This window comes from Triticum urartu, chromosome 5A, assembly GCF_056163025.1.
Source record: "Triticum urartu cultivar PI428250 chromosome 5A, HENAU_Tu73, whole genome shotgun sequence".
NCBI lineage: Eukaryota > Viridiplantae > Streptophyta > Magnoliopsida > Poales > Poaceae > Triticum > Triticum urartu.
Window position 1 is genome coordinate 326,176,173 of NC_141877.1, and position 6,000 is coordinate 326,182,172.

Sequence of the window (6,000 nt, forward strand, 5' to 3'; positions counted from 1 at the left end):
AGCGTGGTCTTCGTTTGGCTCTTGAGGAGTCACACAACGTTGATCATGCTAAGTTAAAGAAAGATTATGATCATGTCCTCATTGTTTCTCGTGTGCTAAATTCCGAGAAGGCCAAACTCGGGGTTGATCTTGCTAGACTCAAAGAGGAGTTTGATATACTTGACAAGGCCCACAAGGCCTTGAAGGGTATTCACGCTAGTCTCAAGGAGTCTCATGATCAACTCCAAGTGAAGCTAACTAAGGAGAAAGCAACTTTTCCTCATATGGTTCTAATTGATAATGCAAATGCTACTAACCCGTGTTGTGAGCATATACATCTTGTTGAGGAAAATGCTAAGTTGAAGGAGCAACTTGAGAGAGGTCTTGCGACTTGCATACAAGGCAAGAAGAACCTCAACGATCTCTTAATCAACCAAAAGGGAGGTGTGGCCAAGGAAGGGGTTGGGTACGTGCCCGACTCCAAGAACAAGAAGAAGAATGACAAGACCAAACGACCTCCTCCCCTCATGAAAACTTTTGTGAGGGAGGGAGAGAGTGCCCCCGAGAAGAAGAAGAAGAACAATGTCAAGAAGGGCAATGTCACCCCTCTCAACAAAGCCGGCGATTTTAACCCTTCTTATGTGTTATGTCGTGCTAGTGATGGGCATGTTTATGCCAAATTTGTTGGTTCTCTTCATGAGTACATTGAATGGTCTATTTGGGTTCCTAAGACCCTTGTTACTAACATCAAAGGACCCATTACAAAATGGGTACCTAAAACCAAGCATTGATCTCTTGTAGGTGTTTGCTTCTGGTGGTGGATCATGGTTGCTCGATAGCGGAGCTACAAATCATATGACCGGAAGCAAGGACTTGGTGGTGGACGTGCACAAAGTTCCATCTATGCCCACCAATGTCGAGTGGGGTGACGCCTCATATTCTAAGGTATTGGGACTTGGAAAAGTGGTCATCTCTCATGATCTCACGATCGAGAAGGTCATGCTTGTTGAGTCCCTTGCATACAATTTACTTCCGTTCGTCAACTTGCTATCATGGGCTTTGCCACTTTCTTTGATATCGATACCGTGGCCCTCTTATGGAGCAAGACTCTTAAAGTAGCTTTTGTTGGGCATGTCGAGAATGGTCTCTATGTGATTAACTTTTCGGAGCGACCCACTAAGACCGCGACATGCCTAATGGCTAAAGTTGATGTGGGATGGCTTTGGCATCGCCGTTTATCCCATGTCAATATGAGATCTTTACAAAGTCTCCTCAAGGGGGACCATGTCTGTGGACTAACAAATGTTAGTTTTGCTAAAGATCGTGCTTGCAGTGCCTGTATCAAAGGAAAGCTACATGAGAAGGCTCACCCTCCCATGACTATCATTTATTCAAAGAGGCCTTTGGAGCTCCTTCACATGGATCTCTTTGGGCCTCCATCCTTCGATAGTCTTGGAGGTAGGAAGTATTGCTTGGTGATTGTGGATGACTACTCAAGGTACACGTGGGTGTATTTCTTCAAGAGGAAGAGCGAGACCCAACAAACCGTCATTGACTTTGCAAATGAAGCTCAACGTCAACACAATGCAAAGATCTTGACAATAAGAAGTGACAACAGCACCGAGTTCAAGAACTACACCTTGGATGAGTTTCTTAGTGATGAGGGAATCAAACATCAATATTCCGCACCCTACACCCCTCAACAAAACGGTGTTGCGGAGAGGAAGAACCGGACGTTGATGGATGCGGCAAGGACCATGATGGCGGAGTTCAAGTCCCCGTACAACTTTTTGGCCGAAGCCATCAACACCGCATGTCATGCATCCAATCGGCTCTACCTCCGCAAGGGCTTGAACAAGACTCCATATGAGATACTCACCAGTAACAAGCCCAACCTCAAGTACTTCCGGGTATTCAGGTGTAAGTGTTTCATTCTCAAGAAAGGTGTTCGGTTGTCTAAATTTGAGGCTAGAGCTTATGAGGGCATATTTGTTGGTTATGCTACAAACTCTCATGCTTACCGTGTCCTCAATAAATCCACGGGACTTATTGAGGAGACGTGTAAGGTGGAGTTTGATGAGAATAACGGCTCCCAAGTGGAGCAAAGTGGCACTTGTGATGTAGGTGATGAAATTCCTCCTCAAGCCATAAGAAGAATGGGTGTTGGTTTTATCCTACCCATTGAGGAACCCCTTGTGGCCGAAGGAGAAGGACAATGCTCCACTCAAGTGGAGCCATCACCAACCCAAGGCCCACACGCTTCCGAAGAACAAAGTGAAGGCCCTCAACCTCATGAACAAGACCAAGGGAAAGATCATACTCAAGACGGTGTGGACACACCAAGTGATGCCCAAGGTCAAGTTCTCTCCCCCGAGCAAGTTCAAGATCAAGAACAAGTTCATGAAGGCGCTCAAGATGATCAAGTAACCTCTCCTCAACTCACCACCGAGGAGGAATTAGAGCGTCGTGCCACCAAGGTTGCTTCCAAGCTCTCCACCAAGGATCATCTCATGAAAAATGTGCTTGGAAGCTTAAGAAAGGGGGTAAGCACTCATAGACAATTAGCAAATTATTGTGAGCATCACGCGTTTGTCTCTTGTGTGGAACCCCACAAGGTCTATGAGGCGCTAGAAGATCCGGATTGTCTCAATGCCATGCATGAAGAACTCAACAACTTCGAGCACAACAAAGTGTGGAGATTGGTGCCAAGACCAACCGGGAATCACAATGTCATAGGAACCAAGTGGTGAAAGTGCAACTATCCCTAGGTGGTTTTGGTAATTCATAACAACATATAGCTCATTGAGCTAATGCTATTCCAAGATGATTATTTCAGGAAAGCTCAATGATTGGCATGGCATGGATGTGAAAGTGGAACCCTCAAAATGTTAAGGACAAAGGATTGGCTCAAGCTCAAAAGCTCAAGACTCTTCATTTTATATTTTAGTGATCCAAGATCACATTGAGTCCAGAGGAAAAGCCAATACTATCAAGGAGGGATGAGGTGTTGCTTAATGAGCCTCTTGCTCCATGTGCTTAATGATATGCTCCAAAACCCTCAACTACTTTCCCATATCCACATATGACCTAAACTCTAAGCCAAACTTGGTCCTACCGATTTTTCCTATCCGGCGCCACCGAGTTTCAATTGTCATTAGCCACTGCCAAACCCTAGCAATTCGGTCCTACCGATAAGGATCTCGGTCTCACCGAGATGGGGTTGCAAACTCTCTGTTTCCCTTTCATAACTTTTCGGTCCCACCGAAAGAGCGAATCGGTCCCACCGAGATTGCAATGTAAACTCAGTGTTTCCCCTTTGTAACTTTTCGGTCTCACCGAGTTCCACTCGGTCTCACCGAAAGAGCAAATCGGTCCCACCGAGTTTGCCTGACCAACTCTCTGGTTAGCTAATTACCAAACTCGGTCTCACCGAGTTTGTGTAATCGGTCTCACCGAGATTACGTTATGCCCAAACCCTAACCAAATTGGTCCTACCGAGTTGCATGTCAGTCCCACCGAAATTCCTAACGGTCACTAGGTTTATCATTTCGGTCCGACCGAGTTTTCTGATTCAGTCCCACCGAGATTGGTAAATTGTGTGTAACGGTTGGATTTTGAGTGGAGGCTATATATACCCCTCCACCTCCTTCTCATTCGAAGAGAGAGCCACCAGAACACACACACCATTCCTACTCATATGTTCTGAGAGAAAACCACCTACTCATGTGTTGAGATCAAGACATTCCATTCCTACCATATGAATCTTGATTTCTAGCCTTCCCAAGTTGCTTTCCACTCAAATCTTCTTTCCACCAAATCCAAATCCTATGAGAGAGAGTTGAGTGTTGGGGAGACTATCATTTTGAAGCACAAGAGCAAGGAGTTCATTACCTACACACCATTTGTTACTTCTTGGAGAGTGGTGTCTCCTAGATTGGCTAGGTGTCACTTGGGAGCCTCCGACAAGATTGTGGAGTTGAACCAAGGAGTTTGTAAGGGCAAGGAGATCGCCTACTTCGTGAAGATCTACCGCTAGTGAGGAAAGTCCTTCGTGGGCGTTGGCCATGGTGGGATAGACAAGGTTGCTTCTTCGTGGACCCTTTGTGGGTGGTTGCTTCTTCGTGGACCCTTCGTGGGTGGAGCCCTCCGTGGACTCGCGCAACCGTTGCCCTTGGGTGGAGCCCTGTGTGGACTCGCGCAACCGTTACCCTTCGTGGGTTGAAGTCTCCATCAACGTGGATGTAGGATAGCACCACCTATCCGAACCACGGGAAAAACATCCGTGTCTCCAATAGCGTTTGAAATCTCCAAACCCTTCCCTTTATATTCTTGCAAGTTGCATGCTTTACTTTCCGCTGCCAATATACTCTTTGCATGCTTGCTTGAATTGTGTGATGATTGCTTGACTTATCCTAGAATAGCTAAAATCTGCCAAGAACTAAAATTGGGAAAAGGTTAAGTTTTTATTTGGTCAAGTAGTCTAATCACCCCCCTCTAGACATACTTTTGATCCTACAAGTGGTATCAGAGCCTTGGTCTCCATTTGCTTGATCTCCATAGCTTTTGGTGGTCATAGCCTTGGTTTCACAACCTAGGAGAGTATGGCGTCTAGCGAGGGAAATTATCACCGTAGAGGTCCTTACTTTTATGGTACTAATTTTGCTAGTTGGAAGCATAAAATGAAAATGCATATTCTTGGACATAACCCCGCCGTTTGGGCTATTGTGTGTGTTGGCTTGCAAGGTGACTTCTTTGATGGGAAAGAACCAAACCGTGAAGCTACCGCGGATGAGTTGAAGATGTTGCAATACAATGCTCAAGCTTGTGATATTCTCTTCAACGGATTGTGCCCCGAAGAATTCAACAAAATCAGCCGCCTTGAGAATGCAAAGGAAATTTGGGACACTTTGATTGATATGCACGAAGGTACCGACTCCGTCAAGGAATCCAAGTTGGATGTGCTTCAAAGCCAACTTGACAAGTTTAAGATGAAGGATGGTGAAGGTGTCGCCGAAATGTACTCTAGGCTTGCTCTCATCACAAATGAGATTGCCGGCTTAGGAAGTGAAGAGATGACCGATAAATTCATCATCAAGAAGATCCTAAGAGCCTTGGATGGAAAATATGATACCGTGTGCACATTGATCCAAATGATGCCCAATTACAAAGATCTCAAGCCAACGGAGGTGATTGGAAGGATTGTTGCTCATGAAATGTCACTTAAGGATAAAGAGGAACTTCACAACAAATCAAGTGGTGCCTACAAAGCCTCATGTGAAGCCCCTACATCATCAAGTGAGAAACAAGACTTCAATGAAGAATTGAGCTTAATGGTGAAGAACTTCAACAAGTTCTACAAGAATAGAAGCAAAGATAGAAGCTTCAAATCAAGGTCCTACAATGACAAAAGATCTTCTAGTCGAGAACGAAACTGCTACAATTGTGGAAGACCCAGACACTATTCCAATGAGTGTACGGCTCCCTACAAGAGAAGAGAAGATTCTCCAAAAAGAAGAAGCAAAGGATCACCACCAAGAGAGAGAAGGAGTAGAGATGATCGTTATGAACGAAGATACTCACGGAGAAGCAAGGACTCGGAAAGGAAGGAAAAATCATCAAGGAGCTACACAAGACGAAGACATCAAGCTCATGTTGGTGAATGGGTATCCGGCTCCGACTCCGACAGCCACTCCGAGAGAAGTTATCACTCCGACTCCGAAGATACTCAAGATGAAGGTGTTGCCGGTCTAGCACTTGTGTCAACCAACTCCTACGACATATTTGACTCACCAAATGAAGGAATTGGAAGATGCTTCATGGCCAAAGGTCCTAAGGTAACACACCCCGAGTATGTTGATTTCAATAGTGATGAAGATGACTTGTTAGGTGATGATTTGATTGGTGACAACTCTAGTGATGAATACTATGATGAAAGACCAATTAATCATGCTAATCAAGATAAAACGAATGCCAATGACAAGGAGAAGATTGAGGCTCTAACTAAAGAACTAAAAACTCTTA